The sequence below is a fragment of the Hibiscus syriacus genome, unplaced genomic scaffold (assembly GCF_006381635.1).
Source record: "Hibiscus syriacus cultivar Baekdansim isolate YM2019G1 unplaced genomic scaffold, ASM638163v2 tig00110954_pilon, whole genome shotgun sequence".
Lineage (NCBI taxonomy): Eukaryota > Viridiplantae > Streptophyta > Magnoliopsida > Malvales > Malvaceae > Hibiscus > Hibiscus syriacus.
This window is the reverse complement of record NW_024062931.1, coordinates 1,624,552-1,637,813: the sequence shown is the minus strand read 5'-3', so window position 1 is coordinate 1,637,813 and position 13,262 is coordinate 1,624,552. Positions and strand designations below refer to the sequence as shown.

Here is a 13,262-nt window from a genome sequence, read left to right as displayed (position 1 = left end):
TAAATAATTTTTTACCAATTTTATTATTTAAATTATAACAAAACCGATAATATTTTTTAAACTGTATATTAAGGAGGTTGTAAAACTTCCCCTTAAAACCAAGGGAGATTTGGGTTTTATTTTCAGATGTTTTTACGCGTGTTTTCACCATGCTTTGTTGGCTGTAACTGTATTCCACCCGGTAATTAGTTTTTTTTTAATTAAAACTTAATGACTTTCAGGTAGGTATTTTCCCTGTCCAAAACGAAACCCTGTGCTTTGATGGGAAATAAAAATATCTAGTGGGGTTCATATTTGACTGCTACTACCAACTACTTGGTCCATGGAAGACTTGGAAGTGTAATAAAGTTGAAGTCTTCATGCAGCAAACAAAACTAGAAAACAATACACACTCTTTTTCTCAAGAAGCCATTGAGTGAGATGGTAATGGCCTCATCTTTCCTGCAACTTTGAACTCCCAACAACACATTTATTATGAGAGCTTGACAAAGTTTAAATCATTGTTTTCTTAAAAATATAGTTAATTAATATTTAATATTATGGTATCAATTTAAATTATGATAAAAATAATTAAATATTTTTTTAAATAAATAAATTTATAATGATTATATGTTGTATAAAGATGTATAAAATTTGAATAATTTTTATCTAAAAAAATAAGAATATGAAATATAAAATTTCAATTTATCAATATATCATTAATCATATAATAGTCTCGATAAAAATTATAATTTATAATTAGAGAATAAATTCGGTATAAGATAAACAAAAAATTAAAGTTAGTTTGACTTTAAAGTATTTTGAATATAAAAGTTGAAATTTTCAATTTTTTTTATTTGGATTGAAAATTATTTTCAAACTTTATTTTCTATAAAAATTATTAGCATTATTTGACTCTAAAAATGTTTTTTAATCTCAAAAATACTTTTTAAGAATAATGTTAAACACGATCAAACTGTGTTAAAATATTTTGTAAAAGAAAAACAATACTAAAAAAGAAGAAATGGAGACATGAAAACTTTTCCACTTATTCAAGAAAATTCCACACTTGATACATAAAACAGTTGGGAATCGAACAATATATAATTACAGTCAAATGATCAACCCTCTCCTATTTTTAGGACTATGGGACTTTGGTGGGGACACGAGTCCTTGGATCTGATCCTTTCCAAGGGCCTCATGGGAGCAGCCATTTAAAATTTTTCAAAACTTTTACTACAATTTTAGAAGAAAAATGATTTTCTTTCCAAATAATATATTAATCTAATGACCCAAACCGCATTCCTTTGCTTATTTTCCCCTACAAATAACAAATGGCCCAACCTCCTTCTATATAACTCTTAGGGTCCCTTGTCTTAGAAGGGATATCCCACATCGACCAACTTGAAAACTTTAGCTGATAAAGAGCTGCCAAATTTCAAGGCTGCTTATCGATCCATTCATTTTCTGCAGCAATCTTCTCCATCTGTTAAATGAACCGACTGCAGATAAGCCCTTGAAATGCTGCTTCCCTCGCTGAAATTCCTCGATTTCCTCGGTTTTCTCAGCTTCGGGGAACTGATGTCCATCTCATGATCGGCACCATCGCAATCTTTTATCTTTGCTACCACCAACTGGACAATGGTCCTCCGGCAAAAGGGGCATAATGGGGGCGTTATACGTGCGGTCGTGGGGTTTGGCTTGGTGTGGCAGCAAAGGGCCAGTGTGCATTGTGCACACATTTGGTGGCCACAGTCCTGAACTTCAATCGTGCAGATCTGCTCAAAGCATATGCAGCATACTTCGGCATTGCTAGCCTACATCGAAAGAAGTCCCCAGTGAATATATTAGTTTCATTATTGCCAACTGCAAACTGTCGTAAATAATTCACGCAATAAAAGAAAACATGGTCCACAAATTATTCATATAACCCTAGCAACCAACAGCAATAGTAGGATCATATGCAAAATGGAGATTATGCTGACTTAAATATGGTTTCATAGTACGCTAGAGTTAAAAAATTATGCCGTAAATTGCAAGGTCATAAACAATTTCATCCTGGACACAACTGAAACCAAGATAGCCAAGGGCGGCAAATCTATGCATTTAAACACGACTGCAAAATGGTTTCATTCAAGAGTTAAAGAATCCAACTTGAACAAAAAATTAGTTAAATAAACATAGAAACCAAATGCATGGTTTGGTTCCGGAGTTCTACCACAGAAATAGTGCCGTCTAATCCGGAATCAGAGTGCAAGGGTGAAGGTGATGGAAGCGCATAACTGTTCCTTCAGATGTTCTTTTCCCTTCCCTGTTTGCCTCCATTAAGGCCTGTTCTAATAGTGATTTTGCCTCATCGTTGAGCTCACTAATGAACTTTAAAGGTGCTGGCCAGACGAGAGGTTCGGCTGATGAAGGATTTAGCAGAGCGGCATGCTCCATGTTTGTACTTAAGAGCAACTACAACGGTATTCTCCTGTAAAAAAAACATAACAACAGCAAGTCTTAACCAAAAATAATCAAATGAAATATATAGACACACCCATTCGTCGAAATTACACATGCATGATGCATCACATCATTATCAAATATGGTGAGAGAAAAGAGAGGAAAAAACAAAGCCAAGGAATAGATTCCCACCACTTTACATCAGATTATGTAAGACAAAAAGATTGACTAGAATATAAGTGAGACTAAATCGGGAATCTCTCGAACAATCAAATAAAAACAGAAGAACAATAGATCAGCAATAAGATAATGATTTAGAAATCCATATAAACATTAAACAATAGTTAAATAAACTATACCCAGATGCATCTCTTTGAACGATCGGCACCCCACGCCAACAACTTACGGATACAATCGAGAGATCCACCTCTAGAAGCCAAATGAAGAGGAGTGCTTCCGGAAAACTGAAAAACAACACATTTTCAATCACTATATTCATTTGTAAAAGATTAGCACACAAAAATAAAATAAAAAACCAATTATTACCCATATCCACCAGTTGAAGCACAAACAAGGCACCATTGTCTAACAGGATACGAAGGCAATCAGGCCTTCTTTGACGGGCTGCTAAGTGCAGGGAGTGCTCCCCTAGCCTCTTATATTCACAACGTCATATCCCCTGATATTATATCCAATCCAGAAAACATATATAAGATCAATCACCCAATTATCAAAAAATAGATTAGGAGAAATGATACCAACCATGAAACGGCAACAGGGCTCGATAGAGTTGCAGAAAGGATAGCTTGAAGGCAGTCAAAGTAACCATAATAGGCTGCATAGTGCAAGCAAGTTCTTCCATGGAGGGAGTCAAACATCAAGATCTGAAAAAGCATATATCAGATCATTCAAAATCAATTATATTTCACACAAAAGATTAAATTGCAAGTCCTGGGAATTTAAAAAAGGAAGAAAATGCCTCACATTGGCACCACTTCAATGAGCTTCTTCACACAGGAGATCTTCCATGCATTGCAGCCAACATAAGTGGAGTCTGAAAACATTGAAAAGGAAACACAAACTAAATATAGATATAACCAAAAAGAACTTAAAAGTTTCAAAAATGAAAATTACCTGCTTGTGACGATTCACCACATCTGGTTAGCGGATTCCTCCAAAAGCATACCCAAAATCTACAACGAATAAAGAGCACACATTTTCAAATCAGTGAATTGAAACCAAATATGGATAGGAAGCTAAAAAGAGCCAAACATAATTCCAAAAAATAATCTTCAGACATCTGCAAATGAACTACCCAGTACCCACCTCGATCTGGCCATTAGCAGCAGCTATATGAAGAGCGGAAAGGCGATCATAAACTGTTGTATGATATAGAAGATTGGGTTCTCTCTTTAACAGAGCTTCCACGGTTTCAATATCTCCAACTTTAACTGCACCAAACAATCCATTCTCTTGATTCGCCCCCCAACTCAGCCCTGACCCATTTCAAGAGAAAAAACCGAGGGTTCACAGCTAATTCTAGCTTTCACCACCGGTCGTCGGCGAGGCCCTCCGGTGGCTGTTGGTGCCTGGTTGTGTGCGGTGGCAGCCTGGCCTCTCTTTTAATTTTGGCAAAAGTTCACATTTAAGTAGTTGTTCAAAAGCGACTGAAGTGAGAAAATAAACAATTATTTTATGTAACAGTATTATTTTTTTAATTTATTGGAATTTGTATCTGCCCGAAGAGAGAAGTGGTAGCTGCCCGTGTCAGTTACAGAAACTAAGTAACGGGCAGTTGTCAAATATTTGTTTTGGGAGACAGATCTAAAAGGAAGATCTCAGCCGTTGATTACTTCGTTTGTTGAAAACTGTCTGTACGATTGGGAAGTGTAAAATTAATTGTCAATGGGTTAAAAAAAACAAAGGATAAACTACCTAGATGGTCACTTACTTTTATATTTATACATTTTTACTTGTTAAATTTTTAAAAACTTAAATTTTAGTCAATTATATTATCATTTTATTAAGTACAAAAGCTCATATTTGATTTACTTAAAAAGTTTGATGAAGTCGCTTTTCATTACGTGCCCAGAGAGGAGAACCAGATGGCAGTGCTTTACCTACCTTGGCAACAACATTCAAAGCTAGTGGAGAGTCTAATATAATGTTAATCAACATGTAGTCATACGATTATCCGACTCACTGCTATCACGTCGAAGAAGTGAAAGATAAAAAAACGTGGTACCATGACATTCTGCAATACATACAAAATCAAAGCTATCCAGAAGAAGCTACTGAATATGACAAAAGAACAATTAGAAGAATGGCAGCAGGATATGTCTTTGATAGGGAAGTCTTACACAAGAAACTGCATGATCAAGTCTTCTTAAGATATGTAGATGCAGAAGAGGCAAAGATGAACTTGGAGGAAGTACATGACGGAGTATAGAATTTGTCCCGAAGGACTGCGTAAGATGCATCGAAGTGCCACGTAGAGTTGCACCGTAGTGCCATATAATATGTCCCTAAGGACCACATAGAAATTCCTTAAGAATCATATACATATACCAGGATCAAGTAAATGTCTCAAAAGACATCATACATGCTCTAAAGAATACATATACGTCCCGAAGGACCATTTAATTTTGTCCCAAAAGACAGCATAGACCCTCTACTCTTGGCATGCCAACTATACCTATAGTTCTCATCTACATAACATGGGCTTTTACATTTCACGTAGTTTATATCGCGTAGACATGTAACTTCTTACCTTTATCACATAGCTCATATCATCTTTTCATGTAATCATATAACTCAATGTTGCATAAACTGGTCTCACTTTTCATGTAATACATAAATCAGGTAAAACAATGCATATAACACACATAACATATGATCATAGTAATGTACACTTAGAAGTCATATTCTTTCATGTATCAAGATATAAAATCTAGACTTATACAAGTCTAGACCTGAATGTATTCTATAATCATGCTATGCATATGCACTCACCTAAATCTCTTTGCCTTTCCCTCGATCAATTTTACTTGTCCCTTGTTCCGGAACTTTAGGCTCGATATCTACTGAACATAATTTTTTGAGACAATTATCAAAATCCTAAACCTTGCAATTAACCTCTAACAACTTAAACAATTTAATGAACCAATTTCAACTTTTCCTTTAGGGGAATCGATTCCCCCAGGGGTATCGGCTCCCTCTGCAAAATCTGTAAATTTTACTGTTCAAGCCCGAAATCATCAACCCTTCACTAAATTTTCTCATACAAAGTTCCTTTCATACTACCAAACTTAACTACAACCATTTTAACTAACTTCTATCATTTCAACACTTTATTGTTTCCAATATTTCATTCAAATTCTTAAAACTAAGAATCATACCCAATTTCAAACATGTTATTAATCATTCTACACTCTATATTCCTTAATTAACTCTTGACAAGTCAAAAATCTTATTCAAACCTCAAAAACTCATACATATCAAATTTCATCTAAAAACCCATTTTCCAAATCTATCTAAAACATTTATCTTGTTATTTTAATGTCATATAAGCTTTCCTTTAGCTTATAACATCCAAACTTCAATTTCCAAGCTAAAAATCAAGAAACGACCAAGGTTTAGATTCTTACCTTAAGCTTGGGTCTTCACGTTTAGAAAAGAGAAGAGTGAAGAAGTAAGAAATCTGGAAACTTATCTATTTAATCATTCACATGGGTATATAATACCCACAATTTATTGTTTATTCCTTTATTTGCTCAATGACCCTTTTACCCTTTTATTTCTCATTCACTTATTAATCAATCTACACCAACATCTTTCAATTAGTTCCTTCACTTTTCCATTTATTTAGTTTTGTCATTGAATTTTTCATGATGTTTACCATGTATTTTATTTTTCCACATAAATAAATATGGCCATTTGTCTGAAAGAAATAAATTCTTTAACATCTTGCATTGAATTTAAATAAAAACAATTTATTCGCTTTGAAAAAAAATCATTGTGTATTGTTGCACAAAGATTTCCTAAAAAGTACAGGTGTTTGGAAGTTGATAGAGGTTCTTGCACAGTGCTCGAGAAATGGCACAAATGCTAGTCTGAAAAACACTAAGAGGCGAACAAGACATTGATTAAAGATCAAAATCAACAAAAGAAAATCAAGCTTCCTCTTGAAACAAAAATCTCAAAGAAGATATCAGATCAAAGCCCGTTGAAAACCAGAAAATCAAGAACCAAAGATCAGAATATCAAGATTGGCAAGAATCAAGGAACGTCAGAAAAATCAAGACTGACAGCAAGAGATTGAGATTTCTCTCTAAGGTCCTAAAATAACATATTTTGCATATGCATTTTAGGCATACATAAGAACATTACATTCATAGCATCGCACGCATACGTAATTTTGCAGATTTTTGGTCAAAGTCAATTTCAACTTCGCAATGAAGGATATTGAACTCGAAGAACATTCAAGTTGGATTTCAACTTCACAACGAAGGATATCCAGCTCAGAAGAACATTCAATCTGGAGTTGACTTCACAAAGAATGAGTCACCCACGATTTCAACTTCACGGTGAAGAATATTGTACCCAAGATACTCGAGATAGACTCAACCTTAAGGCGAATGAGTTATCTACAACATAGTTCAACTCACTGATGAAGAACTATTTATCAATTAAGGTCGTCTAGTCAAATTTCAACTTCACGATGAAGGATATTGGACTAAGACCCAAAATCAACCACGATATTACCACCTAACCCAAGCATCGAGTTAGATTTCAACTTCGCAGCGAAAGATATCATGCTCGAAACACCCTTGACTCGACTTCACAACGAAGGGGTTAACCATGATTTCAACTTCATGACGAAAGATATCATGTTCAAAGTCATACAAGATTGACTCAACTTCACGATGAAAGATTCATCCGTAATTCAGCTCAATAATAGGGATCATTTTCCTATCATAATTTTCGATTCGAATTTCAACTCCGCGACGGAGGATATTCGATAAGAGAGTCGACTAGAACATTCAATTGGATTTTAATTGCAATAAAAGATATCAGATTCACTGGAGCAAATTCGCTCCTGGAATCCATTCCTACCGAACGAAAAGTGTCCTTTTATCTTTTCCCAATTTCTTGTTACACGATAAAGAGGCAAAGAGGGGCAACTGTAGACACTCATTTTTCGTCAGAGACTTTTTTTTTATATTATATAGAATATATGATAATATTTAATATATAGTTTTGTCAAAAAATAATATATTATTTTTGAAAATATATAATATAGTTTTTAAAACATATGGTATAGTTTTTGAAAACATATTATATAGTTTTAAAAAACATATAATATATATTTTTTTGAAATATATAGTATAGTTTTAAACTTGTTTTTGAAAACATATTATATAGTTTAAAAAACATATAATATATAGTTTTTTAAAAATATATAGTATAGTTTCTAAAAACATATTATTATATAGTTTTGAAAACATATAATATATATAGTTTTTGAAAAACATATGTAATATTTTTTTTTGAAAACATATTATATGATTTTGAAAATATAATATATATATATATTTATATATATATATATATATATTATTATTATTATTATTATTATATTATTATTATTATTATTTATTCTATTTCTTTTTCTTTTTCATTTTCAGGTTCAATGGTCCAGTAAAAGTCCAGAGGTTCGGGTCCAGAAACGGAGCCCAACCAAACCATGCCAGCCTGACCCAACAAAGCAGGCCCGGTTAGGAAGAAAGGGCCTGACCCAAATCAAATAGGGTTTTACCCTAAACTTTGGCGCCGCTCGGGGGGGAATCGAATGGCACGTGAGGACCACACGTCAATGTTAAACATGCCATTTCGGTACCAAATAGCGAAATCACGACAGATCCAGGAAAAATCGAAAGGGAACGCCCATATTCTCCAGCAATAACACAAAGAACATAAAATCCCGTCGAAAACAGGATTACAACAACCTAAGCAAATTAGGATATAGGGAAATGACCCCGGAAAAACTCTCCGGACATGGCTATAAAAGCCCTTGCAAAACACCATCAAATACACAAGAAGAAAAAAGAAGAAGCATCGAGCAAAAGAACCAAACAAAGAAATCATTTGGGCCACTAAAAATCACAAAAATACACATTAAAGTTTCGGTCTTGCTCGAAGAAAGGAATAGACGCCAGAGCTAGGAAGGACGACGCCGAGAAGTGGAAAAGTCTCGTCATAAAGGTAAAAAAACTCGAAAGTTCTTTTGTAGATCTACGCTGATTGGGGGTTTTAAAATAATTGGGGCTCGGTTTTGGCTTCAGGGTAGCGAGAGGAACGTTTTTGGGGGTGTTTAGGTTTTTCGACCACCAGAGGCGGTGGCCGAAACAATGGGGCTTCGCCGGAGTGTGGTCGGCCTATGGCCAGTTGGGGGAAAGAGTTGAGAGGATTTTGAGAGTGAGGGAGAGTTGTTTTTGTTGAAATATGTGAGAAATGATTTTCCCCCAAAATTTGGGGGTATTTATAGGAAGGACCAGAGTGCAATTATGAAGTTTTTAAATTATTTTCTCAGTCTCTGTTATTTTGATGCGAAATCATTTTGGTCACCTATTGTAAATTTATCCTTGAATTTTGAATTATTTCAATTTAACCCCTATCTATATCTTTTATATTTTTGCAATTTAACCCACTAACTCTCTATTTTCCTTTGCAACTCTAACATATTTGACCTTGAATTTCTTAATTTCAATTAATTTTAATATTTAACCACTTTAATTTATTTCTTATTTAAATTTAATCTCTTCTTATCTAACAATAATTTCTTTTTAGGTTTATTTTTAATTGATCAAAGGTAAGTAATTTGGATCGAACTTTTAATTTTTAATTTAATTTTTAATTTTCACAATTAAGACAACCGAGAAATCAAATTGGTACCGAAATGGCAGTACAAGGGTACTAATCCTTCTTTGTCTATAATCGACTCCCGAATCTGATTAATTTATGGTAAAACGAAGATCAGACAATGGTAAGTGAAGGTGTCCGGTTAACCTAATTTTAAATGACTGATTGCGGCTCTAACACATTAATTCAAGTCGGAACCCGATTTTGGCCCACCGAAGGATGGTCACGACAATATCGAATGAGATTTGTGTTCGAATTGATCGAAACAAAATTTTGAATTGATAAGTTTCGATCACTTAATATCATAGCCACCATTCTTCTATTCCATAGTCAAATATGGGAAATTTTGGGTAGCTAAAAAGGAAAATTTTGTCTAAAGTGATATGCTAACACATCAGTACAATTTGATTTAATTATTAGAATAAGATGCTGAAACTTCTGATACTTGGTTAGAAACTTACCTAAGTAAGATGTTGGATGCATAGTTAATTTCTTAGTTTGTCAACTTAAGATCCAGCTTGTGAAATTGGAACATCTTTTGTTTTCTTGATCTCTCGTGGTGGCATTGGAACTTCAAACGAGACTTCGGTTTCTGCATTGTTTTATGTGATCAAAAGGGAAGCTATAAACATTGACCAAGCTCGTTCCTTCAGTTGGATCAGTACTCTGCGCATGTAATTCTCCTGTCCATATATTCATATATGCGACTCAGTTACTGTCATTACATATTGTGATGCTAATCTTAGCTATGGAGGAAAAGACTGACTAATTAACTGTACTCATTTTCTCTCAGCTAACTATAAATATTTTCTCAATTGGTGGTTAGACTTGCCAGTTCAACTTTTTCCCTATCAATGGCCAAGGTTAGAGACAATACCTAACTGCAATATCCGAGAGACGTACTTCCATTCCATGCACCAAATGTGCCACAGAACGTAATCTGCAGCCTCTAATTGACCTTCCAAAGGCATGTCCTGAAAATCCAAATATCGAAACTGTTCCCCCGTGTTTGAGAAGTGAAGACTGTCGCCAACAACAACTGCAGCTAAAGTTGAGAGACAAAACAATAAGGGAATGCACCAGGAGCAAGATGGGCGGTAAGACTTCCATCATTTCATGGTTAAGAACTCCTTGACATTTTGCTAGATTCCTTTATTATACGGATTTTTAAACCTCAAATCATGACAGCTCGATCTAGACGTAGCCATATGAATAAAAGTTAGAATGATAGAACATTATAAATCATGGATACCCTGGAATAAAACTTTTTCTATAAAAATAAATCACCTGGTAAAGATGAAGCATTAAGTTGGAACTCTGGATACTTCTTCCAGTTTACCAGGATAAATTAAAAGTTAAAAGAACAACATTTTGCATTTTTTCTCTTATCACATATATTGCAGACTAAGTAAACTATTTCTAACAAAGTGCACTCGAAAATATATCTATTTTTTCTTGACAAAAAAAAAACAGTTTCTCCTTGGTTTAGCAAGGAGCTTACCCACTAGTTCTGACATTGAAAAACATACGCAATATACATGCCATATCAGAAACAGCCCCAGTATAGACATAAAATTCATAAGTAAAATACTTTGACATAGAAATAACTATGGACAGATACACCTAGAGGATATGGAAGCAAGAACAATTTTAGAAGTCAAATGATACAAACCTGCCATAGCACTTGGAGAACACAAAACAGCAATGTGCTTCTAGCCATTACTAAAATGGAACCCGTCTATCCAAAACATCCAGAAAAGGGGGAAACATCAATACAAGCACCGGCAATTGAAGGAAATATATTATCCTTTTGATGTTGTTGAAACAAACATTAAAGGAATGACTTACCTCCACTCTAATTTCTTTCGAAATTCTGAGGCAACTGCCAATAAATGTGTTTAAGGAAGTAAATGACTTTAGTAAAGTACATAAAAGAAATTTCAATATCAGAAAGCATTGCACACAAGCTACGAATCCAAATGAATCACAGTGTTCTGCAAGTCAAAGGTAAAGCAAGTAGATAAGAATTCAGGCTCCCCAAGCTTATACTTACACTGGGATGAGCATACAACGTAAGAAATTTCAGTATTGACAAATCCAACCAGAAGAACCATAAAGAGTACATAATTTTTCCGACCTGCATGATGACATAAAAACATCATCAACCACTGAGGAGGATAATATTTAGTTAAGCAATCTTATAAACAAAGGATTATTTACGTGGTAAGAACAGATTAAGAAGGTATCGACAAATCAAAGAAAAATCGTTAAAAATGTATTGCCTCAAACAAATTGATTTCTAGTACCAATACAGTTTCCAAAAGCAGGGCAGTGGTGGTCAAACCCTTGAACATATGTCTGGCAGCTCTTACATTATCTTACTCTCATTTGCAAAAGAGAAATCTGGAAGAGAATAAGCAATCAAATCAATAAAAATTGAAAGGAAACAAGACATGGTGGGACCAAAAAAAAATTTGAACGAGGTTGATGGAAACTTTCAGTCTTAAATTCACTGGTAGCGTTCAATAGAAGGGAAAATAGCACATTTCAAACAAACTTTACTTGGTAAATACATTTTGAAACTTCAAGAAATTAGAGACCCCTAATCAGTTACTTCAAGCTTTTTCCAGCAATGTGCATGTTAATATTATTCTATTTCTACACTTGCATCACATTGAACAACAAAAAATGAAACCAGACAACCTAGTAGTCACATAGAATTTTCATCAAGTTCATCCATACAGAACGACTCTTGTGCCACAAAACCAGGATCCTTTAGCATGATCCTGCCATTGGAAATAATATAGCATGTTTTATCAATGATCAACAAAGATTAGTAGAACGAGATTTCTTATGTGATAAGCAGGTTATGTATGTTGCAAAAGATAGAAAGAGACAAATAGAAACCAATGATGAGCATGATCATCTGTCCATTGAATGCATGTCCTAACACATGAAATTGCTGCAAAAACAAAGCAAATAATAGGTTGACATCAAACAAAAGGAAGTTAACTTCACTAATTTTGCGTAAACTACACTAACGGACAAATATTTCAGTAATTTGTTTTTTCCCCATCGATGTTTCAAAAGTAACGATTTAGTTAACCTTTTTGAGATCATTTGATCATGCTAAAAACTCACTCTTTCTCTTCCACCTTCACCCTTTCTCTGGCCTATCGGTAACAACACCAAAATTGTTGAAACATGGAAATCTCAAAATTTTCGAGGAAGCAAACAAGCACTGTGAAAATGTTCTTGGTTAGAGAAGGGAAAGATTAAATGTAAAACTCTACCAGCTGCCTGAATGTTGCAACAACAAAGCTGCTAATTGGTTGGTGATGACGAGGCTTTTGTAGCTAAGAGACATACTCCGTCTTTAAATCTCTATTCACTATCCTATTTCTCATACAACTATCTCTAAAGAACCTCACAGTCACGGACAAAGCTGGGATTGAATAATGAGCGGGCAAATTACTTAACTTTAAAATAAATAGGGGCCTTAAACTGAATTACACTATAAATTAAGAGAAGAAGGGTTTAGTTTCACTAAATTTTAAATTCAAAGGTCTTAAAAGATGATTAAATCACATAAATTTGGGGTCAATACTTAATTTCATCAACTTTAAATCTGACAATATCCTAAAAAATATTAACCAAAGTTTTGGGAGGGCAAGGGTTATTTATAATAGTTTTATAAGTATCAGCGACCTAAATGGTAATTAGACAAATTAAGTTGGGAGGGGCAATTGCCCTCCCAGTCCCACCTATAACGTACATCGGTCCCTGGGTACTGCAACGGAGGTCTGAGACAACAGGACTTTTGCGATCTGAAGAGAGCATAATCTAGAGCCTAGACTGATAACGTACGGGGTTGTCATCGTAACTGAAATACCGGTACAAGTTGACGAGCAACG

The 13,262-nt window shown here is 34.4% G+C and overlaps 1 pseudogene; it reads right to left on the bottom strand.

The window, feature by feature from the left end:
• Window positions 1-1,417: 1,417 nt before the first annotated feature.
• Window positions 1,418-13,226, bottom strand: LOC120148167 (annotated as a pseudogene).
• Window positions 13,227-13,262: the final 36 nt, after the last annotated feature.